We start from the raw sequence: 27,215 nt of genomic DNA on the forward strand, positions 1-27,215 counted from the left end.
AAATGCTCTCTGGCCCAGGGGCCAAACAGCACAAACCAGTGGAAATATGAAATGATGCATCTAGAAATCCATTCTTTTAAAGTAGGTAGCACATGCAGCTGTGGCATCCCCTCGAATGATGGCTACAGGAGGTGTGTGACACCCATGTCAGCGCTGCAGTGACATCCTCACCTGCACAGCAGTTCATACAAGAGTGCAAGCAAGGTTCTCCTTGAAGGGAGGCGACCCTTGAGCAGGGTCCTGACACCCAGTGGAGACCCCAGTGCTCCCCAGTGACGAGCCCTCACAGCTGCTTTGCAGAGGTGGCCATCCCACCCCTGGCCAGGCCTGGCACATGTATTTGCACCTGCTCGTATTTTTCCAAAACATCAGCAGGATTAACCTCCAGAGTGCACTGAAGTGCCTTCTCTGCTACCACTTTCTTCCTTTTCTTCTGCCCTAGATAATACAGTTCATGCAGGACACTGTCTGTAAAATGGGTATCTATTAGAACATACCCACATACTGCAGGTATACCAAAATGAACATTCACACCTCCCAGCCTTGTGAGATATCCTTGGATTTTTCAATGCTGGACTTCACTGTGAAATTCAGGATGCACTCCACTCTGATTTTACATGTCTCGATTTTCTCCAGGTATTTTATGAGATTACTCTAGTTTCTCTTTGAAAGGTCTTGTTGGTATCATAGAATTATTAGGCATAGAGTAATTCTATACACCTAGAAGAAAAGTAACAGTAATGTATTCACAACCATTTCTGTAATGATTATGATAATTTGCTCTGGTAATTGTCACGTAATTCCTAGGGTGTTGGTTTTTTTGGTTTGTTCGTTGTGGTTTTTGTTTTTTGTTTTTGTTTTTCCAATTTACCATGTAACTGTATTTTAGAAGCTAAGGTTTTTTTTGTAAACCTTAGCCTTTAACTTCTACAGATGAAGTAAGTCTCTGAAACACTAAGCCTGTATAAATGTGTGGGAAGACACTGAGCACTTTCGTGATTGTACTGGGGCTGGTTTTAGAAGGATGTTGAGGAAGAAAAGCATGAGTGGGGCCATGGCTCTGTGGTGCAGCAGTCTGCATCTCTTCACCTTTCTGTGGATACCTACAGAACATTGTTGTTAACAATCATATATTTGTATTATAGATTGATACAAGACTGCACAGGACACAAAGCCATCCTAGACTCACTGTGGACTTACCCATTCAACACCAGATACATAGTGCCATCACTCTTACTGCACGTTATGAGATAGCAAACAAGATATCTTTATTTGGTCTGTGAGTGTGTTAAATCTCAGACAGAATCAAGTCTGAATACAAATAATCTTCATACTGCAGCAAGTGATAAATATAAATTGTTTGTCCAGCACTATCATATCTATCAGACTCTATTGTTAAAAATACAGACTGGAGTTAGCACGGAACTCACTAACGTTTAGATGTGTGTTTGGTTTTGTTAAAGGACTTGCAGCTCAGTCTTCGGTTATATAGAATTGTCTGGAGGCTTTAAAACACTTTATTATACACAGCATTAACATGCTAAACCTAATCTCTGCTGCCAAAAATGAAGACTGAACATAACTCTCTTACTGCAGGTGACTCAGTCCTCATTTCTTGTTTCAGATTTGCACTGGTCTTGTATTGCTGTACTTTGAAACTTCTCTTTCTTCTCATGTTGTCTTTCTAATAACTGAAACCTTATCAGGAGGGGCAAAAAATATTAATGAAACTTCTACAGATAAAAAAGTAATAATAAGCTTACCTTCAAAATGCTGCTTGATAATACAGATAAATCATGGAGAAATAGAAAACAGAGTGTAGTCTTGCTAATTATAAATGGCTTAATACTGCACATAGTCAAATCCTAAATATTTGGTTTTGCGATCACAGTAAAATATGATTACTTCTACTGCAGTTTATTACTATAGAATCAATAGTATCACTGTGCTAATATGCAGAAGGCTTTGAGAGATGTAGTTTGCAGTCATGTTTAGTAGAGGCCGAGTTATTTCTGATAAGAATGCTCCCTTTTCTTTCCTGATTAGGAAGATCTTGCTAAATAACTAAACCATAATTTCTTTCTTCATATAAATGTAATACGTTTTAATTTACAGGTCAATAACATGCAGCCTTGTTTTAGTGTTGTCAAAATAATTGCTAAATGTAAGTTAATCATTTAGTTCCTTGATGTGTTTAGCCCCTTTCTTATTAGTTGCTTGAATTTGTTTTCATGTAGTTAAGAGCAGGCTCCTTTGATCTGAGATTGCTCTATTTCATTTGGTATCTTTAAGTTCTAATGAGTGTAATTTTAGTGATAAAAGTGGTTCCTAGCCAAAGCGTTGTATCAAAGCCTTTATAAGGAAATAAAGGAGCTCACTGTTCATGAAGAGAGCTAATCTTAGCTTTCTTTCTGAATCTGGAAGAGAAAGTGGGAAGATACTCTAGTTGTCAGTATACCGGCAAGGGCTGTCTTATCTGAGCCTTTTAAATGAGACTACAGAAAGGAAACTCAGTTTATAAATTCAGAAGTTTTCAGAGGAATGCAGAAAAAACTATTCATGGACAAATTGAAGGAAACATTTGTATTTTTATCAAGTAATTATTATAAATACTAAAAGTAGTGTGGTGTCTGGACTACGTTCAATGCAAAATAGTTTAAAAGTGTCCAAAACCAATATCTGTTTTCAAAGGAGTTCAGCTTGCTTCTAGGCTCTTGAGTGAGTGGAAATTTTGGAAATCTGGCTAGTGGTGTCACACTGAGAACTTCAAGTGGCTAAATGCTTTGAAAAATCTGTCCTTAATCTTGTGCCAAATGGGAGGTGAGCTCTTTTGATAATTTGGCCCAGGGTTTTGTAGTTAAAAGTTTGGTTGAAAGTCCATTTGGAAAAGTGGCCTTTAGCAAATTTCCTAAGTTTTCTCTATTCACCAAATGTAGTGATGGGAACAGGAAATCCGCTCTTGTTCCAAGACTTAAAACTAGAGAACTAGAAATATTGAAAAAGAGTTGGTTGGGTTTGATGATTTTTTTCAAGATACACGCTGGAAATGAACTGTTGGAGGCAGCAGTAAGATGCTAGGGAATCATTTTAGTCCAAGTATATTACTTTCTGAACCTCAAGAAAAATATTTATTTTTACTTATTCATTTATTTACATTTATACTGGCTCTATGTAGAGCATAAAGTATAAATCAAGAGAAAAGTTGTGTATTTTGTATGTCAGCTGCAGACATATGCAAGAACAATTTACATAAATTCTGGGCCATGAAGCCAGAAAATATGCCCTTTGCTTCTAGTAAAAGTGTTTGATTCTAAATGAAAATTGTTGAGAAGAGATGAAGGAGCAAACGAGCTATGAACAATCTCTTAGCGCTCTCTCTGCCACAAAATCTAGGGAAAGTCCCTGGAGATACTGTGTATCTTTGCATTATGTACTGCCTTTGGGTTGTTGCTGCTTTAAGTCTTGGTGCTATCTTTTTGCCAAAAGGCTCTTGTACAATACAAGTGACTTACTGCATCCCTGATCACCAAAAGTAGTATCACTTGACATTGGCAAAAGAAAGCTGCTGCTGCACCGTGTAGTTGTCTCACGTATGAATTGTGTTGTATGTATATGATAGGCTAAGGTGACACAACACTAGCTGTGTGCTAAACTAAGTACCATGGTCTACACTGAATTTTAGGGGGGGGGGAGGGAAAAGCTTGATGCCATTTCATTTTCAGATGTAATAACTCATTGTTCAGGTGTAACCAAATGTTTTTAGTGATAAGCAAACCTGCCCTAGTTTTCAAAGCTGAATGGTAACTTCAAGATTAACAGCAAGGCTATCTCCTGAATATATTTCTGTTTATCTTGATGTTTCACTGATGATATTTGAGTCATCAAAAAAGGAAAAATATGTGACAGGAACATGTCTTGCAACAGAGAGATTTCACAGCTGAGAAAAGTTGAGCGCAGTTCCCAGAGGCATGGCTGCTTTTCAGAGGCCTGTAGACTACAAGAGTACTGCTTCATGTCCCACTAAGCTGCACATGCAGCAGTAAATTCAGCCTTAGGATGGGTGATTCTGCAAAATGGGATTGGCAGGCACAATAGGGCTATGGTCACAGTCACATCAATATGATGCATACTGACTGGGCTGAAAAAACACCCACATTAGGACAAGCCCCCAGTGACATTCCTCAATTTTAAGGATATCTGAGGGGACACCAGTAAATGTATGCCTATGTTGCCATCATGACTACTATATAAGCTCATTATAAATATTAAATGTAAGCTATTTGATTACTAGAGATTTAACAGCAAATAATTTATATGAATTGAAGCATGTGTTAGCCTGCAATATGCATACAATAAACGGTAGCTAGAAACTTTGCAGTCAATATGCAGTCACTGAATATCAGCTGGATGAAGGTTTAATAGCTGTGTCATCAAGGAAAGTGGTTTGAGAGCCCATTTTTCCATAACATGTTCCATGAGGAAAGCTGAAAAGTCCAGGTAGTTAGGATAGGCTTCCACATGAAAGTTTTCCCCAGTTCAAATGCCATTTTATTTAAAGCTTGAGTATCTGGGTGACACCACATCAGATGTATCTGTAGAATTTCCAAAGGGCTGGAAACAGCAGCACCAATGGCACAATGCATAGCTCAGGCGAGGGGAGGTGGGAGCCTCTGAAGCTTGTCTTGCCCATGGAAATGCTGACATGTGAGGCCACTGCAAGGCTTACAGCAAAGTACAGTTTGACATTTGAAAAATGCATGTTTCACTAAGCAGAAATCCAAACTCTGTGCTAATACATTTTGCTCAAAAAATAAAAAATAAATAAATAAAAAGCAATATGCTGACATAAAAACAGTAAAACTACAGATAATTTATTGGGAATGTGAGGTAAAAACAGCCAATGTCTCGTGGCATTTATGTATCATCCAACAAGTTAGCCGTGGATCCACGCAGTATAACCATGTTACAGGATTTCACTACAGGAAAAGGTAATTTTATAACCAGAGCAGTGCCACTTCAGTGTTATCACTTGATAAGTGTAGAAATTTGTGGAGCAAGTGGCAAGTTCTCCAGTGCTGGCATGGTGATCTTCCTGGGAATGTGCCTGACAGCAAGCCCCTGGCTGTATGGCCGTGCAGCAACTGAGCCTGATGTAAGGTCTTTGTCATATTCTGACTTCCATGGGAGCGGGCCAGCACTTCTTGTAACCCTTTGGTGGCTCTTCCTGCAGAGCTGCAGCGATACTGCTACAGTACTGTTCTGCCAGTAGCTGACTGTAATGCTTTTGCTTCAGTAGTACTTCTTAGTGCTTAGCGGGAAGCATTCGTGTCCTATAGGCTCAAACATGAGGTTAGGGCATTTACTGTGGAAAAGAACTGAAATACTCAGTTTGCTTGTGTCAGGTGAGCCACACTTACATTCGCTGGCCTGTTTCTCAAGAGCTATATGGCTTCCAGAGGTAGTTGCAGGCCAGAGGCCATGTGGAGGGCTCTGGCTGTTGCTGTTGTTGAAAGGACATCTTGCTTTCTGCTAGCCTGTGCCAGGTATGTCAGAGGTGGGCTTCTGCTGTAACTGGGGTTACAACACTGGGGTATGGGGATAGTCAGGTTGAGGGGATGTAGTGCATGCACCCAGAACTGCTCTGCTAAGACAGAGTGACACTTTACTGTAATGCAGAAGGTGTATATTCTCTTATTTCCATTTGCCACTCGGTCTCTCCCACGTAGATTCTGAACAGACCTAATTTCTGCTTAGCAGAGATGATCTGATAAATACAGATGCAGGTTAAACATTTCACAGAATCCTCTAGGTTGGAAGAGACCTCCGAGATCACCTAGTCCAACCTCTGACCTAACACTAACAAGTCCTTCACTGAACCATATCACTAAGCTCAACATCTAAATGTCTTTTAAAGACCTCCATGGATGGTGACTCAACCACTTCCCTGGGCAGCCCATTCCAATGCCTAACAACCCTCTCAGTAAAGAAGTTTTTCCTAATGTCCAACCTAAACCTCCCCTGGCGCAACTTTAGCCCATTCCCCCTCATCCTGTCACCAGGCACATGGGAGAATGGACCAACCCCCACCTCAGTACAGCCTCCAACCCTCACCTTGCTACAGCCTCCTTTAACGTACTTATAGAGAGCAATAAGATCACTCCTGAGCCTCCTTTTCTCCAGGCTGAACAATCACAGCTCCCTCAGCCGCTCCTCATAAGACTTGCTCTCCAGACCCCTCACCAGCTTCGTCACCCTTCTCTGGACTCACTCAAGCAACTCCACGTCCTTCTTGTAGTGAGGGGCCCAAAACTGAACACAGTACTTGAGGTGCGGCCTCACCAGAGCCGAGTACAGGGGGACAATCACTTCTGTAGCCCTGCTGGCCACACTGCTTCTTATACAAGCCAGGATGCCGTTGGCCTTCTTGGCCACCTGAGCACAGCTGACTATCAACCAATACTCCCAGGTCCTTCTCTGCCAGGCAGCTTTCTAACCACTCATCTCCCAGCCTATAGTTCTGCTTGGGGTTGTTGTGCCCCAGGTGCAGGACCCGGCACTTGGCCTTGTTGAACCTCATACAGTTGGCCTCAGCCCATTGGTCCAGCCTATCCAGATCCTCCTGCAGACCCTTCCTACCCTCGAGCAGATCAACACATGCACCCAACTTGGTGTCATCTGCAAACTTACTGAAGGTGCACTCGATCACCTCATCCAGATCATAGATAAAGATGTTAAAGAGGACTGGCCCCAGCACCGAGCCCTGGGGGATTCCACTAGTGACCAGCCTCCAACTGGATTTGACACCATTCACCACGAGTCTTTGGGCTCGGCTACCCAGCCAGTTTTTAACCCAATGAAGCGTACACCAGTCCAAGCCATGAGCAGCCAGTTTCTTGAGAAGAATGTTGTGGGGAATGGTGTCAAACGCCTTACTGAATTCAAGGTAGACCACATCCTCATCCACCCAGCATGTCACTTTATCATAGAAGGAGATCAGGTTCATCAATCAGGACCTGCCTTTCAGAAACCCATGCTGACTGGGCCTGATCGCCTGCTTGTCCTACAAGTGCCGCGTGATGACACTCAAGATAATCTGCTCCATGAGCTTCCCTGGCATTTGTATCTTGTTGTTCCCTCAATTTCTAGCATGAAACAGTGACACTTGAATTCCATCCTGTATCTCCAGCAATTATAGAAGATCTGTAAAAACTTAGGCAAACTAATAATGTATGTTAAGTAATTGCAACCATGACTAACTATCTGCTAATGTTACTTCAGCCACGCCCTGCCAGCTTGTAAATTCTTAGTTTGTGAAACTGAACAGGATAAGGTCTTGAAAGTTAGGTCATATCTCACTATTTCAGGTCCTCACAAGTATATTTTTACTTTTATCTTGGTAAATTATTAATCTGCTTCTGTCGCATTTGTATCTCAAAATATCAATTATCTATAAAGTTAGTATAGGGTGATGGGACTTGATGAATGATCCACCGCTGCACAGCTTAGCAATCACAGAATCACAGAATTGAAGGGATTGGAAGGGACCTCGAAAGATCATCGGGTCCAACACCCCTGCCAAAGCAGGTTCCTTACAGCAGGCTGCCCAGGTAGGCGTCCAGGTAGGCCTTGAATATCTCCAGAGAAGGAGACTCCACAACCTCCCTGGGCAGACTGTCCCAGTGCCCCGTCACCCTCACCGTGAAGAAGTTCTTTCTCATGTTGTTGCGGAACTTCCTGTGCTCTGTCTTGTGGCCATTACCCCTTGTTCTGTCCCCGCAAACCACTGAAAAGAGGTTGGCCAAATCCCTCTGTCTCCCACACCTCAGGTATGTATACACATTGATGAGATCCCCTCTCAGTCTTCTTTTCTCCAGGCTGAACAGACCCAGGTCTCTCAGCCTTTCTTCATAGGGAAGATGCTCCAGGCCCTGTATCATCTTTGTGGCCCTCCGCTGGACTCTTTCCAAGAGATCCCTGTCTTTCTTGTACCGGGGAGCCCAGAACTGAACACAGTACTCCAGGTGAGGCCTGACCAGGGCAGAGTAGAGGGGGAGGATCACCTCCCTTGACCTGCTGGCCACACTCCTTTTAATGCACACCAGGATCCCATTGGCCCTGTTGGCCACCAGGGCACACTGCTGACGCGTGGTCAACCTGTCGTCCACCAGGACCCCCAGGTCCTTCTCCTCAGAGCTCCTCTCCAGCAGGTCATCCCCCAGCCTGTACTGATACATGCAGTCGTTCCTTCCCAGGTGCAGGACTCTACACTTGCTCTTATTAAACCTCATTTGGTTTCTTCCTGCCCATCTCTGCAGCCTGTCCAGGTCTCACTGAATGGCATTACAGCCTTCTGGTGTGTCAGCCACTCCTCCCAGCTTTGTGTCATCAGCCTGCTTGCTGAGGGCAGACACTATTGCCTCATCAAGGTAGTTGAATGAAGATGTTGAACAAGACTGGACCTAGCACTGGCCCCTCGGAAACACCGCTAGTCACAGGTCTCCAGCCAGACTCTGCACCGTCGATCACCACCCTCTGAGCTTAGCCAGTCAGCCAGTTCTCAGCTCACCTTCGTGTCCACTCCTCTATCCCACATTTTATCAGCTTTGCTACCAGAATGTATTGTAAAGCCTTGATAAAGTAAAGGTAGATGACATGCACTGCTCTCCACTCATCAACCCAGCTGGTGGTGCCATCATAGAAGGCAACAAGGTTGGTCAAACATGACTTCCCCTTGGTGAATCCATGCAGGCTACTCCTCATAACCTTCTTCTCTTCCAGTTGCTTAGAGGTGGCATCCAGAACAAGCTGTTCCAACACCTTTCCAGGGACAGAGGTGAGACTGACTGGTCTGTAGTTTCCCAGATCCTCCTTCTTGCCATTCTTGAAGATCGGAGTGACATTGGCTCACCGGAGTGACTCCAATCTTCAGGCCTCCTGTTCTCCTCTTCTCCAGGACCTTTCAAAGATGATAGAGAGCAGTTTGGCAATCACCTCTGCCAACTCCCTTAACACATGTGGATGCATCCCATTGGGACCCATGGATTTGTGTGGGTTGAGCCCACTCAGATGCTCCCGAACCACCCCCTTGTCAACAAGGGGGGAGATCTCCACTTCCCAGACCCTTTCTCCTCCCTCCAGGGTTGAGGAGTCCCAGGGGGGAGTCCTTGAAGCAAAGACTGAAGCAAAGAAAGCATTCAGTATCTCTGCCTTCTCAGCATCTCCTGTTACCAGGACACCCCACTCGTTCAGCAAGGGACCCACATTATCCCTAGTCTTCCTTTTACTGTTTACATACTTACAAAAAACCCTTCTTATTATCTTTTATCTCTTTTGCAAGCCTCATGTCTAGGTGGGCTTTAGCCTTCCTTGTCGCATCCCTGCAGGCTCTGACAACACTTCTATACTCCTCCCAATAGGACAGGCCCCTTTTCCACATTTCATAGACCTTCCTCTTCCTTTTGATCTTACCAATGATCTCCTTGCTCATCGACGCAGGTTTCCTGCCCCCCTTCCCCGAAAGGGGATTGAACCTGCGTGCTCCATGCTGGCAGGTGAGATGCCACAAGAGGGACCCTGATGCCAGCTGCTACATGAGATATGCACAGCCCCTTAGCCCCATGTACACTCTCACAGCCAAGGTACAGGTGTCATGCTGTGGATAAAGATGCCAAAAGATGGGTCAGGGAAGCAACACTGGTGGCTAAGGGTCTATAGAGTTTCTATAGCATCTGAGGCTATCTGTCAGCAGAGCTGTGCATGGGATCTGGGATCCTTCAGCAGGTTCTCTGTTGAGCCAAGGGATCTACAGTTCTTTCCACTCCAACATGAGCAAAAGCAGGAAGGGACCTTGGCTTCTTTAACACAATGTGAATGTGCTGCTGTTCTCCTTAAACTTGCAATTGCAACTCAGAATAAATTAGGCCACACTATAAATTAATCTCATGCTTAATTTCAAGCACATAAGTAAGCCCAGTGATGTTTTAAGTGTTTTGCAAAACTGGGGTCTTGAAACATTTGTTTCTCTGGGAAATGTTTTCCCGTTTCATCTGTAAAGTTAACTAGATCCACTGATGTGAGAACAATGGAGCAACTATAGCTTATTCCAATTAAGGACAGCAGTGTGCAGTGCACAATCACAGTGTGATCTTTAAATGCCAAAGTGATTAAGTCAGGGGCTAAAAATCAAGATGTTCCCATCTCTCCCTCTCCCAAAGAAAATAATTCAAAAGAAGCTGAATGTTTTTATTTATGCTTTTCTCCAGGCTATGGGCAGGCATGAAAAATTTTAGCATAGATGGTGAAGGTGTTTTACAGTGTGAAGTGACAAGGTAGAATGGAAGTGTTGTCTTAGCTTTAACTCTCAAGTCTTTATTAGGATACATCTTGAATTTGTTTTTAATTTCTGTTAACTGGAAAGTGTCAATGTTAGGGTTTTAAATTATAAATAAAATGCTTGGTTTGACATATTTAATAAGATCTCATATCAACAGCCTGTCTGAATTGTTAATAGTTACCATAGCAACTTCACAATTTTCCTCTCTATCATTATTTGCAGCCTTTGGTCACATCATTTTAAAAGTTTGGTTTCTGTGATGGCATAGCTTAGTTGCAAATTTATTCATACCATTCTTTTTTTTTTTTTTTTTTTTTTTTAAAGGGCTACCCATTTCTGTCTCTGCAGAAGTGTCAAAGTTTCTAGCAGTTAAAAGTAAGCTTACTGCCATTCTTTAGGCATCACCCAGGTGGTGGCTAAAAGAGTGGACTGGGACTGAGCAGGGAATGAGCTGAGTCCTTACTTTATAACTAGCTTGTGGTTAACTTTGTTTGATAACCTTTGAAAAGCCTCTGAACTGGGTGATTATCAGGTTTAGCCTTTAATGTCTGTAGATTTCAATTATTTATCTATAAATATTTAAAGAAATGGATAACACTTTGTATAGATAATTGCTTTTTTCTCCCTGCTGTTTTGTCTTTTAAACTAAATAGTCCAGGGAAAAAAAAAAAGAAAAAAAAAAAAAGCAAACAAACAACAAAAAAAAACACTTCTGTATATAGGTACAGCACCCACTTCAGGTGGTCCTCACATCCAACTCCTCTCTGGGTCCCTCTCTAGGTTCTCCATGTCTCAATCCAAGATCCAATTATCTAAGCTATGATTTCTCTCTGTCATGTACCGCGGCAGCTGAGATCATTGTTAATACCTAGGATTCGTTGTCAAAGATGACTGAAGGGAGAAGACTTTGTGGTAACTAAAAACCATGTCTGAAATGTTTTTGATAAACTACTTTTGTCTTGGGATATTCATTTCTTGTCATCTGAAAGAATTCCAGTTACGTGACCCCTACGAGATGTGTCATAGTTAAGATTTCTCTTTCTGGGCTTGCTTTTTTAAATTTTTTTTTATTATTATTTTTAATTTTTAAAGGAGGAGGTGAAGGTGTTGGTTTTGTTTTTGTTTGTTTTGTTTCAGTGAGATATTATTGGTAATAGGGATAAGGATATAATAATTAATCTGTGAGATTCACAAAATTTTCTTTGGACACATGCCAATACTGAATGGATGGCTGTAGCTAGAAGTAAATATGTGAAGCAAATAAATGGCACAGTCCTTAAGCTTTGCTTGCTATTTCACCTCAAATGATTCTTTCTTTGGCTCCCTTCCACTCCTCAGGGTGACAGGACACTCAATCCCTTGAGTCCTTATGTTTTTCAGCCCCCCTGCCCCTGAATGCATTAGTACTTACATCTAAGTAATACAGCTCTATATACATACTGCTTCTGGTGCATCCCACAAAACCCCTCTGTATTAATTTACTCTTGCCTTTTATTCTGTGTCCTTTCATCTGTGCCTGCCATCTTCCAATAATGACCTCAACATCCATCCACCTCTTATCTACTCCATCTACCTCTCTCCCAAATATTCTTGTGCTTTTAGACAAAATGATCAGAGCATGGTTATATAAACTCTTCAACACAGCCACGTGGGCAGTGTTATTCTAATGATCCCAGATTTGCTTTAAAGCTCTTGATTTAACCACATTTAACCATTTTTACAAGTAGAAATGTATGAAGTCTGTAAATAGTTACAAATGCATCATATTTTCTTCATATTTTTCTCTGCATATTTATACAGAGATCTCTTGTATGTGAGTCTTAAGGCAGGATTTAATCTTTTAATAGGTAACAATTGCCTGGCACGTTGTATCTTCCCTTAGGTACCAAAAATAATAAGAAATATAGATACTTTTAGGGCACCTTCTTTGCTGTATATAGCAATAATATTCTTTTTTAAATGCTCCTAGGAGCATTCGATTGCAAGTCAAATGTCCTGCATTAAATGTTGTACCTGTTAGCGCATGTCACAATAAACTTTCATTGCTTAGCTGCTTTTTATTAGCCTTCCACTGACACATTAGCTAAAACTGAAAACAGAATGAGTCCCACTTTACCAAGATTATCAGGATTAAAATCGTCAGGTACTGTCTCTTACAAAGGTATGGTGCTGGAGGGAAAAAGCCCAGAATGACCATGAACTGCATCGCCTGCTGCTCAACAATTCCGTTCCTCCCTTGGCAGAAGTCCGTCTCAGCATCATTGCAATCTACCAGTGGATACTGCTATGGACATGGGCAGAAAAGAGCCAAGTGTGAGATAGAGAAAAGGCAAAGACAAAAAAGGGAAACCCTTAACTGAAGCAAAGAACAGAAGTGTGATGGGTGCTATGGGTACTAATGGAACAGCTCTATAATTTCAAGTTAAGTCCTGCCACAAACAATATTTTCTACTGCTCTTCCAAAAGTGTTGGAAAAAAAAAAGCTCTAATTTTTAGATACCTAAATGTTACATCTGCAAATCATCTGTGGAAATAATCCATCTGTATTTTTAAAATGGAGACATATTTTCCTCATAAGTTTCGAGAGCTCAGTCTTTAAACTGTTACTCTACAGCTGTATTCTCCCAGTCCTCTGAAAGAACAGCCAAGAGTGAAACGAGACAAAAGAACTCAAGTTTTGTTTGCAAGTATTTTGTAAAGTGCTGCTCTGGGTATAGACACAGAACAGCATCTGAGTATTTTAACAGAACTGATCTTCTTCCTGAATATCTTCATTCTTACAGCTGCTTTCCCTTTAAAATCCTCACACAGGAAATACTTTTCATGTCCTTTGAAATCTGTTTCCTTCTGCACCCTTACTCACAAGCCCTTTATAAGGGATTTGTTGGTTCAAAGACTATGCAGTAATTACTTCTGTTGCTACAGTACTGTGATAGATGAGACCATGTGTAGCTCTCATACAGATTCTCCACAGAAAGTACTGTTCATATTCGAGGACGTTTTAAAGATTGTTTTCCAAGTGTAAAATCCTGCAGAGTTCCATGTATCAGGTCTTGTAATTCTGTGTCTCAGAATAGGTTTGACAAAAAGTTTGATGTAGATCAGCAGGCCTGTACCACATGGGAGAGGGCTACTGGCGGCATGTTCTCCCCTGCCCCTGAGTCACATCATAAAGGCAGGACTGTAGTACCACCAACACCCCCTACACTGCAGGCAGCAGCTCAGGCTGTGCCATTTCAGAGAGCCCTGGGGGCATGGGGCAGGCAGAACCTTGGGCACACTGTGTCCCTGCCCTTCTTGAGAGCCCGGCCTGTCCTGCTGTCCTGTGCAGTGCCTGGCACCGGCCAGGTGCAACATTTTCCACATGAAATTGTTATGGAGTGGTAATTCGTGTCGAGAAAATAGTTGATATTAATAAAGAAGAGGGAGATTTGGGAGTGTGGCCATGGGGGTCAGAAAGCCCTGTGGTTGATGAGAACATCAGACTCCTAACGATGAGGCCATCAGGAATGTAAAGGAGTTCAGAGGGAACAAAGAAGGGTGAATCAGGATACCCCATGGGTTACTTGTTCTCCAGCCATTAAGGCATGGATGTTTCTGGGTGTTTGCTATTGCTGGGCAAAGTTGTTTGACCAATGAAAAGTTGTTTTTGAAAAAGACTGCTGTGGGAAGAAGGGTATAAGAGGGGAGCCTGCCCTCAAGAAAAAAGGCAACACGATGAAGTTACATCATCAATAAAGAAGCAGGAAAAAGGAATAAATAGGAACTGGCTAGCAGAACGGAGACCAGGATGGGAGCAGGCACATCGATTGCCTCACGAAGATAGGTTCAGCCAAACTCAGCAAACTGCTCAGAGAAGCTCATACACAAAGTCGCTGAAAACAGGTGCACTGGAGCTGGGAAGAAGCTCGAGCTGAGAGAAGCGGACCTGCACACACAGCTGCCCCTCGCTGGTAAGCAGTTGCACATTATGGGGAATCATACATCCTTAGGAACAAAGACTGTCCTGGCAACCATAGAGCTTATTCTCCTTATTAACAATTGGACAGTTTATGATCCTGAAACATGGGACCAAACTGAGGTCGAGGTGTGGGACTCTGCAACTAAAAATGACAAGATTGCAGTGGGATTGCTCGGCACCTGGCAAGCAGTCTCAGAGGCCTTAAAGAGCCATGTGGGATCACAGTCAGACACATGTCGCTTGCCAGACAGTGAGGGAACTGCGGGCTCATCCACCCATCCTTCTGCTACACCACTGGCCCCCCCACGGCTACAGCCATCGCAAGCCTTTGCTGTTACGCCCCCTGTTGACCTGGACATGCCTTTTGACCCAGGCTTATTGGCCTTGAAAAGGAGATGGATATGCTTTTCTTCGATCCAGGAGGAACGGGATATATAAGGCCCGAAAATCAAGTTGCTTGACAACTTAAAGCAAGACATAATGTTCAAAAGGAATGGAAAATGGAGACTGTTGTTTGTAATCAAGAAAAGGAATGGAAAATGGAGACTGTTAAGTCGTGGAACTTAAAGGATTGTTTGTTACCTTTTCTGATTGTGCATATATGTAGGCATACTCAGGTTTAGTATGTAAAAGCAATGTTCTGCATGTTTAAAATGTTTGATGTTCGTGTGTTTGATGTTGGTGGAGCGTAGACACCCTGCATATCCAGCCCTGTTTACTTGCCTTTTATACCTTTTATAAATATTACTAAATTCAGATTGAGTTGAGACTTCATTTATAATAAAATCACAAGAATTTATAATAAAATGCAAGAATCCAGAGGTGAGGGGATGGGTTTGTGAGGCTGGCCAGCGGGTTGCTGGTTGTTAGGATCTGCCTGCATTGCAGTGCTGTTTTTGAGCGGTAAGAGACACAATCTCACATGTTGCAGTTCCAACTCCTCCGCACAGCCAAACTCCTCCACAGGACTATCACCCTGGTGTCAGGCAGCACCCAGGGCTCCCCATAGATGAGCTTGCTGTGCAGTGCAGCCCTATGTGGCCCAGCAATGGGTGCTGCTGTCTGCCTGGCCCCCTGAGCTGTCCTGGGGGCGTACCTGTAGCGTCACTGCTGTGTAGCTGGGGCTGGCACTTCCTGCCGCACTTCAGTCTATTTTGATCTGGAATTGATTACTGTTTTTTCACAAAAGTGTAGCAAATCGATTTGCAAATTGAGGTAAATCAAGCTGGCCTGCCGCATTATCCATCATTTTGTGAATAAAATGGACATATATTGATTCGTACTGTATATTCGGTAGCTGTTCCCAATTCAAAACTCTATATGTGACTGGGTAGTAGGTGTCCTGTTCTTGAGGACTTAAGTTCTTCCCAAGGCTTTTCATATCGTGTTATGTTGTTGATTGCCTTGTGTCACATACTTTCGTGTTACATCAGTTCCTTTGCCAATGTGACTCAAGGTCAGCAAAATAATATTACAGTGGTAAAACTAGAAAGCAAATATACCTGTCTTTGGATGAAATATTGTACCTACTATCAGCTCAGATCGTGGACAGTCAATCCCAGTTTAAGGCAGATTGTTAGGATTCTGTTATCTGCTAAAAGTGGGTAATTTTCTCTAACCTTGAACCATCCATGGAGACTGAATACCTGTCCTCTCTGTCTCTAATTGGTGCACTGCAGATGTGGCCAGTAGTTTTGTACATTTTTCCCCTCTCAGAAAAGATAAAGAAGAAATAGTTATTGCATAACTATAATCATTCCAGTCCTATCTTCAGCTTCCCAGGAAGGGACCAAGCACAAGTGCAGTACTACCCAGGCAGCATGAAGGAGCCATAAAGGAGAGGGAATCTGTCCCTTTCTGCCAGCAAAAGTACAGGAAATTGGGCAGAATAGTTACCATAAATGCACACTGCAAATGGAAAAGAGTTTGCAATGATGCTTCCACCATTAGGCCTCATTCAGGAACAATCTATAATGTAAAAGTCATTTCAGATGATTGCTTACTAATTTTTTTTTATGCTGTGTGTACATTAGCAAGAATTTTTAATGTGTGCATGGTGGGTTCTTTGGGATTAGGTTGCTTTCTTTGTGCATTTGTTTTGTTTCATTTTGGGGGGTAGGGAGACAGGTGTTTGATTGCTGCAGCCAGGACTCTGAAATGACGCAGACAAGTCTCATGGACTTGGTAGTACACCTAGGTCAGCACGGCACAGGGTATGAGGCCAGCTTCTAGCCCAACCACATCTAGCACCACACCTTCAGGAGCCAGGCTGAACGGTTGGGAGCTTTTCAAATTTAGGAAAATCAAATTTCAGCCCTTTTTTCCCTCAGCCAAAACAGATTGCACAGACCTTCCCACTAGACACGTAGTTCCTTAGCCTTTATAGGAACCACCTGACACTTCCCACCTGGACCTGATAATTGAAAAGAGCTGACTGGCACTGAGCCCTGTGGCTCTTTATGAGGCAGACCACCCTGATACACATGCTTTTTCCTCAAAACATGATACAGTTTTTGGAAGGGGAAGAAACTTTTAACTGAGAGACGGCAAACTCTATAAAAAAATATGTAGCTCTCAAAACATGTTACTTTTAGAAGGAGTAAGATCTTCACAGATATGTTTTGGAAAGCAGGCATATGCGGCATCTGTGCATACGTATCTGTGTACACACAGACAAAACTGCTTGACTGCAATGGACAGGTTCCCAGGAGGAGACATCAGGTGAAAAAGCAGGAATCTTATAATCCCCCTGGTGTATCAGGCATACAGATTTGAACCTGCTCCTCTCTTTTGATCTTGTACTGCTCTAATAAAACATCATGCAAGAGTTCAGAGACATGGAGTCCAAATGATGAAAAAGTGATGAAATTTATACAGAGCTGTCCCACTCATTCCCTCTGTTTCTGACTCTTCTCAGTTCTCTTTCACAGCACCAGTATGGATTGGGAAAACTGTTTTTAAACCTAAAAGGAACACAATGTTACCTTCCTTTTTCTAACCTACTGATTTTCCTGCCTTGGCCTTAGTGTGTTCTGCTGTTTGTATGGACTTCCATCCCCTATGAGGAAAAGAAGTAAGCTATAATTTCTATATATAATTAAAAAAAAAAAAAAAAAGTTAGAAAATACTCAGAGGGATTCTGATCCTGGTAATATTCTTCCATAATACCTCGGAATCCAAGAAAAGGGCATGTTTAACAAGGCCATTTACTAACTCTAAGAAAAAAAAAAAAAAAAAGAAAACGCAACTAAAAGAGAACATCCAAAAGTCAGTTAAAATCACTTTCAAAGTGCAAAGAAGACAGGAGGTCACTAGTCAACAACATGACATTTTGGCTGTAAAAAGTCTTTATTGTACCTTGCTCTCCTGTATCACTTGAGGAGTGATAAAGGCTCTTTTCAGTGGGAATGTCAGTTTTGCTTGTCTCTATTCTTTTTTTTTTTTTTTTTTTTTTTTCTCACCTTGTTTTAAGTGCCTCTGTGCTGTGATTCTTCCGTACTGGGGACTTGAGTTTACCATGAGTCACTAGCTGATACAACTTTGCCTCACATCATTTCTTTTCTGGACTGTGAATCCAGAACATCCCCAAGGTTACATGTGAAGATTAAAAGCTTTCTCCCATCCTTGTATCTCAGAGCAGTCCTCATTGGAGTGTCTCTGCAAAACTAGTACTTGCAAAGAAGAGTTATTTTTCTTGGCAAAGTCAATAATGGCCAGTTGCTTTTTCCTCTTCCTCTTCCCCTTCCCCTTCCTCCTCCCCTTCCTCCTCCTCTTCCTCCTCCTCTTCCTCCTCCTCCTCCTCTTTCCTTTCCTTTCCTTTCCTTTCCTTTCCTTTCCTTTCCTTTCCTTTCCTTTCCTTTCCTTTCCTTTCCTTTCCTTTCCTTTCCTTTCCTTTCCTCCCCTTTCCTCCCCTTTCCTCCCCTTTCCTCCCCTTTCCTCCCCTTTCCTCCCCTTTCCTCCCCTTTCCTCCCCTTTCCTCCCCTTTCCTCCCCTCCCCTTTCCTTTCCTTTCCTTTCCTTTCCTTTCCTTTCCTTTCCTTTCCTTTCCTTTCCTTTCCTTTCCTTTCCTTTCCTTTCCTTTCCTTTCCTTTCCTTTCCTTTCCTTTCCTTTCCTTTCCTTTCCTTTCCTTTCCTCTCCTTTCCTCTCCTTTCCTCTCCTTTCCTCTCCTTTCCTCTCCTTTCCTCTCCTTTCCTCTCCTTTCCTCTCCTTTCCTCTCCTTTCCTTTCCTTTCCTTTCCTTTCCTTTCCTTTCCTTTCCTTTCCTTTCCTTTCCTTTCCTTTCCTTTCCTTTCCTCTCCTTTCCTCTCCTTTCCTCTCCTTTCCTCTCCTTTCCTCTCCTCTTTTCTCCCTAAAGGAAATTAAATGTAAAAGATATGCTAGCACAACCTTAAAGCTTAGATTTAGACATGTTTTCCAGTGTTATGATTCCCACAGCAATCGTAATTCAACGTCAATGCACATTCTACTGTAAAGCATAAAAATTAACATCACACTGTATACAGCAGAACATATTACCATAGCACTGTGTGAAATATCGTAGCAATTTGAAAACAGCATTAGGTTGTGTCTACACCAAGCTCTTGAATGAGTATATAACTTGAGCATTAATATTGAAGTTACTTGTTTTGGGCTTATGTTTACGGTTCCGGGTTATCAAGCTTTCATTCCTTACATTTCATTTGCAGCATGTGATTTTTGATTTTTTGTTTCTTAGGGACTGCTCAAGTGCTTAAAATCACATGCCAGCTTAAATACCAACCTGCTGAGACCACAGCCATTTCCACTCAGGGGTTGATGAACAGCTGCTTGTATCTTTTGAATCTTTCGCTTTTCAAGCAAAATTTCCTGTCCTTGGTGACTCTTTATTGTGTTTTAAATTAATGTTAATAAAGCTTGAGAAAAAAAAAATGTTTAATTGTTTTTGAGAATAAGGTGAAGCAAAAAGATAACTTTTCCCATTAGAAAAATTGCATGTGACTATTATTGAATAATTTAAAAGACACAGTGGTAGGGATGGGAAGCTGAAATTTGGCAGGAAGACAGGTGCTTGGGGAAAGAGGTGCCTTTACTTGTTCTGGTAAAAATGTATTTTGCTTTGTTGAACACTTAGAAACCATTGACCACTCACTCTTGGTAGTCCTTTAGCAGCAGCTGTCTTTTTCTGCTGATGTTCCAACAGCAAATGGGCTACACAGGTAGGGAGCAATGAGTCAATGGCTATGGGAATGTACAACAAAGTTACGTACCAGAGGAAGCGAGTTGTGTGTCACTGCACCCACTTTTATTGCTACTTCAGCCCTCCCTTACACTCTTAGCCTACTGTGGCATCAGACCTTACACTGTGTGATTTTGCACTATGTAACTATGCTTAGTATGTTGCTCTTGTTAAAAGGTATAAAATATTGTAGTGTGAAAGCCTCTTGTGATTTAAGCCTCTACAGTCCTAACAGACTGAACTTGAAAGTGCACACAAAACAAAGACACCAGCTTCATGCCAACGAACATCGGTAAACTGTGAGGTCGCTCTGAACCACTGATATGGTTGCAAGCACTTTGTAGTCCAGTTAGTGCTTTTGTACTTGGTATATAAGATATTGAGTCCCAGGCTTCTAGAGCAGAGCTTATTATTGCAGCATGTGGAGCCAGCTGGTGCTCTGCTGGGAAGACTGCTGGTTTCTGTATCTTTTATTATCATAAAATACATACTGCAGCCAGAATCACCTCTGCCTGGACTAACTTCATTCATTTTTCTGGCCTCTTCCTCCTTGAAGTATATGAATATCCTGGGGAATGTGCACACATGGCAGCGAAGAAGGCTGTACGTGTGAGTAGCACTGGGCCATCAGTCACACAGGCCGGTTCGGGTAGTGGCTGAGCCATGGGCCGGCAGTTGCATGGGTGCTGGGGAGGGTTTCCTCAGCTCCGCGACACACACCGACCTCTGGAGGCAGCACAAGGCTCTCAGCCCGGTGGCCTCAGGGACTCTGGGAATGTGCAGAGAGCACAGCATCTGTGAAACCTGCTGCCAGCTGGTTTGTGGCTGTAACCTTACATGGGCCTGGCTGAAAAGGCCAAAGATGAAGAAAGGAGCACAGGCACTCATACAGAGAATCTTACTGCTGTAGATTCAGTACAGTGAGAGCGTGAGGTGTGGGAGTTGTTGGGTCCCAGTGCAAGACAACACAAGCCCTTTCTGCTTGCAAATTAGCTTTCTCTGTAGCAATCTCCAGCAAACAAATAATTCGAATGTTTCTTTTTGTATTGTTTAGGAAATTGCAGCATTTATTATGAAAATGGTGAAATAAGGAATTAACAGTTTTCTGCTAGATTTCTCTGCAGAAAGGAGGAGGAACAGGCAGAGGGTTTCAGCAGTATTTCAGTCCCCCAGTGAACCTACAGACTGTAGAGTTCACAAACAGATGAACAAATAGTGCTTTTCCACAGTGGAATACAATGTTTCTGGAATTGCAATAACATATGAATTTAATATCTCCAAAAATAACATGTTTTCATTACTGGGTGGATATGAAAAATCTGGATTTTTCAGAAAGGGCTGAGAGCATGAAAGAATATAAAAGAACAGGCTCAGAAGGAAGTTTGTAGACCTGCAGACAGTTTCCTCTGGAGACACCTCAGAGCTCGTTCCTGACAATAGTTGTAAATATGATATTAAATTGATGCCAGTTTGAACCCTGTTGAGGCTGATAAAGATAAATAATTATTGTGATTTGGGTTGTTCACAGTCTTATCTGCAGCAGGCAACCCTTGGCCTCACGTGCCAAATGTGTGGCTAAAGAGCCAGGTGCTCTGAGGGCTCCCAGAGCTCCTTGCTGGGGAAGGGCGGCAGAAAGCTAAGGAGAAGCTTTCCAAGGAAGCTCTTGCTGTGGCACCTGTGTAGCAGAGACGGGAGGGCTCCAGATCCCACTCAGCTTTCCAGGGGACAAAATCAGAAGAGAGAATTAGAGTCAAGCAAAACAGATGTGAATACAGATGAGAATAGTTTACAGCTTTAAACTCATATTACTTTTTTTATACTATTCTGCAATCTCTTATCTCATCATTGACTGACAGAAAATCGTTCGGTCATGGCATGCCAGATGAGATTAGTAATCCAGTTCTGAAGTTGCTTGAGCAAGGACTTGCTACATCATCTAGGGAAAAATAACGTGCCATTTGTATTTTTATCATAGATCTTTGCACACTTCTGACTTTGAAATTATTGTTCCTCTCCCTGAATTAGTATGAAGAAATCATGACTAGTAATGTTGTACAAAACTACTGACCTACCAGACAGGCACTATTTTAAAAGCCCTGTGGACTTAAAACTGCATCTCCACAGTATCTTGAGCGAAGCTGTAAACCAGCCTTTTGCCCATGTGTATCAGTGCTGTTACAAGGCAGAGTATTTGCAGGCATCTGCTATTCATGTACTTCTACAATATGGGCATAAAACTCAAATAATGCCTCTGTGTTGTGGGTTTAAGACTTTTCCTCAGAAGCTGTTTTGATACCACTTGTATTTTGAAGGGATTCCCTCTGAAAGTTGTTTTTTTTTCAGCATTTATACTGTAAGTGAATATTTATTCCGCGGTGCTCTGAAGTATGTTGGTATATACAGTTTTTTCTCATTTGTATTTCTTATTAATGTTGGAAGTGCAGTGAGTAGTGAGTGGGGCAGACTAGGAATCATTAGATTTAAGGAGTCTTCAATATTCAGATCCCTGAATAAACAGCTGCACTCTTCAGCAGATTATTATAATAATAAATACAGTTTTATGGAACATCTGTGCCCAAAGGCCTCTTCAAAAACACATTTAAAATGTTAGCATATTGCAATCTCTTCTGCTTCTTATCACATTGCTTTAGCTGAATTGGGAAAGAACTGCCCACAAAACAGGCCTGCCAAGATGTCAAGTAATGCGAGTTTACAGGGAAAATGGTAAGGTAAGAGAATAATGGGTGAAACATATTATGATAATAAAAAAAATCTTGTTTTTCTCATAAACAGCACTTTATCAATGTCAACTGTCCAACGATGTTGTTAATGCAGGCTTAGGTTTGCCCTGTGATGCCCTCACCTTGCTAAGACCAGGACAGCTGGCTGGAGGGACATCAGGGTGAGGGAACTGAGCTTTCCCTTCTACTTGGCATTTCTGAGACCGTCTGCCATATTGCAGTTAGTTTGGGGATGCAGGAGCCCAGTGGAAGGCTATTGAGGTGGTTGGGCTGGAGTAGTATGGGGGAGGTAGGTTTGTTTAACCTGGAGAAGAGAAGGCTCAGGGGGATATAATCAGTCTTTCACTGTCTAAAGAAGGGGGTTACAAAAAAGATGGAGACAGATTTGTAGGAGCTCACAGCAAAAGGACAAGAAGCTATCAACACAAGTTGCAGTAAGAGAAATATTAGCTGGAGGTAAGGAAATAACTTTTCACAGTGAGAGCACCGCAGCAGGGAACAGGCTGCCCAGAGAAGCTCTAGGACCTCCATGCTTGGGGGTTTTTACAATATGCAGGACAAATCCTGGAGAAGTATGATCCAATTTTGAAGTTAGACTTCCTTTGAATAAGCAAGAACTAGATGATCTGCAGAGGTCCTTCCTAGCCCAAATTTTTCTGTTTTCTGTGATTTAATTCAGCTGAGGTACAGACTGCCCTCAACTGTACGCCCTCTGACATTCCCTAAAGTAGCAGGAGTCTGCACAAATGGGTCAGTAAATGAACTGTCAAAAAGTACAGAAGGAACTGGTATGAACAACCACCACTGCATACGTTGTCTTGAATGCCTGCATTATCTGCACATGTTCCAGGGCTTTGCACAGCTAGCTGGCAGCTGTGTGAGCAGAATATGAAGAGTGAGGTATATGTGCCTTGAAGGAATACACCACAGGGTTGAGTCCATGGTGTCAGTAGAGGTGAACAGGATTTTCTTCACCCAACTAAGGGCGTGTTGGAGAATGGTTTCTCTTGGGCTTAGTGAAGGTAAAGGTGGAAGGCAGGGTGAGACTGATGAGTCCTTCTGCAAGTCCAGGACAGTGTGAAGGGAGCAGGCTTGGCATCTGAGCGTAGGTAGTTCCTGTTTACTACCAGCAGCTGAGACCTTAGTTTTGGCTTGGTAAAGAGATGTTAGACTTTATTCTACAATTCTCATGGTGTCTGACTGTTATGATGCAGTTTTAGATAACTGGAAACAGTTAAGAAATCTCATGAATTAAGAATTATAATTCTTTATTGTCTCATGTCCAAGATTTAAATTTAGAAGTACATGATACTCAGTGACAGCTTATGGCACACTGGTACAACTCACTCTGTTGTAATGATGATTAGGTGTAGTAAATACAGAAGGTATGGGAGGGTATTTCAAATCCATCAGACGTGGCTGACTTTATTAATAGTGCTGCTGTAGATGAAACTCTTACAGTTGTACCATGCTTCAGACTGTACTTGTGCAGCTTTCTTTTATGTATATAGGGAGGTAAATATTTGGTTTTATCTGAGATCTTGCTGCTGATAACAAATTCTCAACTAATGGGTTTGAATCTCAGCTTATAAAAATATTTTATGGCAAAAATACTTTGGAATACTGCAACTTATCAAACTTTTTATAGCAACATTTAGTGACTTTTCATCACTATTTTTGTGCTATACCCATGTTAACAATATAATCATAGCAAGCTTAACATCTTACCACTTAGAATAAACCACACCAACTATCATGCTAGAAACTGAGAATTAAAGAATGCATGTCATAAAGGGGGGTTTTCCAGAAATCAGTTTTAACTGACAGTAGAGGATGTCATCTGCTTTCAAACATCATGTCCAAAAATGAAGTATAACTTCAAAATATTTTGAAATTGTCATTCATAAAATAGAATATTCCTGAGAAGGAGTGAAAAGTGTGCCTATAATGCATGAAGCATTTGCATTTGTCAAGCTATACAGATATAAAGTAAACCCAAAAGGGGCTCTAAACCCAGTCATGGACCTTTTCCACTGCTGAATACATGCCCTAAGCTGCCATAACACTACTGTTGGACATGGCCGTACCCTAAGTGATTTATTGCGTGGTTTGTTCCATTAAGACCAGTTTGTGTCAGGAAAAATAAAGATAAATATACTATGATAGCGCATCTAGTTTACCAATATTTTTTATCAACTGAGTGATGTTGGTTTTAATCAAAATATACATGATTTGTGGAGTCTCTGGGATAAAAAAGGGTTGTTATAAGGCCTTAAGGCTGGATGGTCCAGCCTCCATCGACTTACAGATCCCAGCTCATTGTAACACTATACCTTGTAATTTCACTTAAATAAATGTGTAAGGCTCTCATTCTAGTCTGGTAGCCTTTGACACTGGCATTGCACTAGGATAAATAGCTGTAGTAGTAGCCAGGGGCAGGGGGGTTATGAATTAGTCTCCCAGTATTTTTTGATGGACTGGAGCTATATAAGGCCATTAAATCAATTAGCTCAAAAGCCTCTAAATCACTGAAACATACTTTACTTTAGAACATAGCTATGTGAAACTATTGCTGATTTTTTTAGTGTTTCCTTAACTACTTCATCCAGCAACTCCCCAAGAAAGTAATCACAATATGATACACACAGGAAGGAGGTAAAACACTGTCTTCATAATCACACCAGAGAAGAGCTGAAACATCTAAAAGTATCACTCTATGAAAGCCTTTTTTTTTTTTTTTTTTTTTTTTTTGCACAGCACTTTGCATGTGGCAGTCTGAGTTTTAGGAAGCAATGCACAGTACATTCAAGCATTCAGATGAAAGGTAACAGGGTCTGAGGATCTGTTGTCTCACTTACGAAATCAGCCACAGACACATAGATAAACTTTTGCTTAAAAACAAAGACATGCCTACTGCCTCATTAAGGGTAGCTAGTATAAGTGCTGCATTAACTGAGTAATGCACGGCAGAATGCAAAATGCAGTCTAATCAGAGTGGATTCCAATTTATGGAAGAGATGAGCCAGTGGCTTGAGGTTGCCCTCATCAAAGAACGCTGATATTGTCATTAAATCGTACTTATTCATCACTGACATTAAATTATAATCTGAACTGGGTTGCTTTCTCTGTTTTTGTGAAGGGAATCAGATATGGTTTGAATGTACTTACCAGTGTTAAAGGCACTTCTTTGCTGAAAACAGCTTATGAGCCTCTGATCATAAAAGGAAAAGCTCCAGGAACTAGTGAAGACTTCTACTTGAACTGCACAGTAAATGCACCATGTTGCAATTAACACAAGGTACATGTATGGATGCCCACGGTGTACATACATTAATGAATATGAATGAAGGGGAAAGTCTGTAAGCAGAATGCTGGAAAGGACCAGAAATGTAACACCCATCTCAGACTTCATTTTTGTCCTAGTGTAGTATTACCAGTCATCCAAATTTGTCAGCTCATAAATGGTTCCTGTAGCCACAGATATTGAGAGGACAGAAAACCTCCTAATGGGTCACGACAGGCTGTCAGTTTTCCAGTAGGAAAACTTGATTAATCTCTTTTTACATGGCACATTATGTTTGCATTAGCATGAGCTGTTAGGCAGGCTCTGTTGTTATTGCCCTCTTGAGCTATTAGTCAATGATCTATTTAGTGCATCTTAGATGCAAACTTTTACTGTTTGAGCTTTACCTTTCATTGAAAAGGTCATGAGTTCATTCCCCAGAGAGAATGACTTTTCAACCCACTTACCTGAAATACAGTGTTGCCATTTTTAGCTCCACTGCCATGTTCATTCCACTAGAGAGAAAAACATCTTGGAAAACCACTTAGAAATAAAACAAAGAGCTGACCTTATCATATTCTGCTTTGTAAGAGCTTACCTGGTATCTGTGTAAATGGTCCCCAATACCCACAGATATCGAGAGCACAGAATACCTCCTGATGGGTCACGACAGGCTGTCAGGTTTCCAGTAGGATGCTAATTGATTATACAGCTTTCAGGCTCACAATATGTTCATCCAGCGCGCAGAATTCTACCTTTCTGCGCTGAACACTTTTCAGCCTCACCATGCTAGTTTTTATGGTTTCAGAGTAAGAAAACAGAAGGAAGGGTATTTTAGAGGTTTTAAAGAGTACATATTATTTGAACCAAAATTACGTGTTTTTACAGTCAGCTGCTGTGAAACTAATTATAAGGAGTCTATAGCATTCAGTTCTGCTTCTTTAAACATGCAAAGAGCTCCCTCCTTGTCATTATTATGGTTCAGTGAATAGGAACAGGGGTAAGGAGGGAGTTTAGCTGTCGATTTTTGTGGGGCAGAAGCTTCACTATAGAACTCTCACTACTTGGGCTTGGATGAAAATTGTGTAAGACCATGACAGTAATTATTGTTATCTCTGCTACTTCAGCAATGTTTAAACCTGGGCTTCAGGTTCCCTAATTGCAAAATGGGGATGGTGATCTATGCATCCCGCTGAGGAGGGTTAGGAAAGGTGGGTGACTTTTGCATAAGTGCCAGTGGTTACTCCTCAAGTGAGCAAGGTGAGCAGGATACTTAATTACTCAAGCTGAAATGGCAGGCTGTTGTATTCTCTGACTAGCTATTTCCTATTAGTGTGGCGCCAATGCTATCTCTTGCCATGTACAATCAAAAGATGCTGCAAATTAAATACAATCATCGTAACAGCCACAATTAACTGCATTCAATTTGCATACTTTTCTGAGAATTTCTTCTGGGGATTTTTATTTTCAGCAGCACCTAACTTTATCGTTAATTCCAGAAACCTGGCATAGACCAGAGTGCATGCAAAATGATTGCTGGTCTCTAATAGCGGAGCAGGCAATGGGAACTAAAGCCTCTCCCTGGCTGGGATCTCACATCACAGGTCTGCTCCCTCAGCTGACTCCTTGCATTTTTCAAGTGTTGGGTTTTCCAGTGTGAATTGGTTCAAACCAGAATGGGAA

General features: G+C 41.8%; 1 protein-coding gene across 5 annotated transcripts in view; it reads left to right on the plus strand.

The window, feature by feature from the left end:
* SEMA6D (semaphorin 6D) overlaps positions 1-27,215 on the plus strand; it is a 239,329-nt gene that overhangs the window by 131,207 nt on the left and 80,907 nt on the right. The window contains exon 1 of one of the 5 annotated variants that reach the window (XM_032194669.1): positions 25,389-25,547. The exons of the other annotated variants lie outside the window; for them this stretch is intronic. The gene's annotated coding sequence lies outside the window, so the exon portion shown is untranslated. Of the gene's footprint in view, positions 1-25,388; positions 25,548-27,215 lie in introns of those variants that run through there. 5 annotated transcript variants of the gene reach the window in all.

This window comes from Aythya fuligula, chromosome 11, assembly GCF_009819795.1.
Source record: "Aythya fuligula isolate bAytFul2 chromosome 11, bAytFul2.pri, whole genome shotgun sequence".
In the NCBI taxonomy this organism is placed as follows: domain Eukaryota; kingdom Metazoa; phylum Chordata; class Aves; order Anseriformes; family Anatidae; genus Aythya; species Aythya fuligula.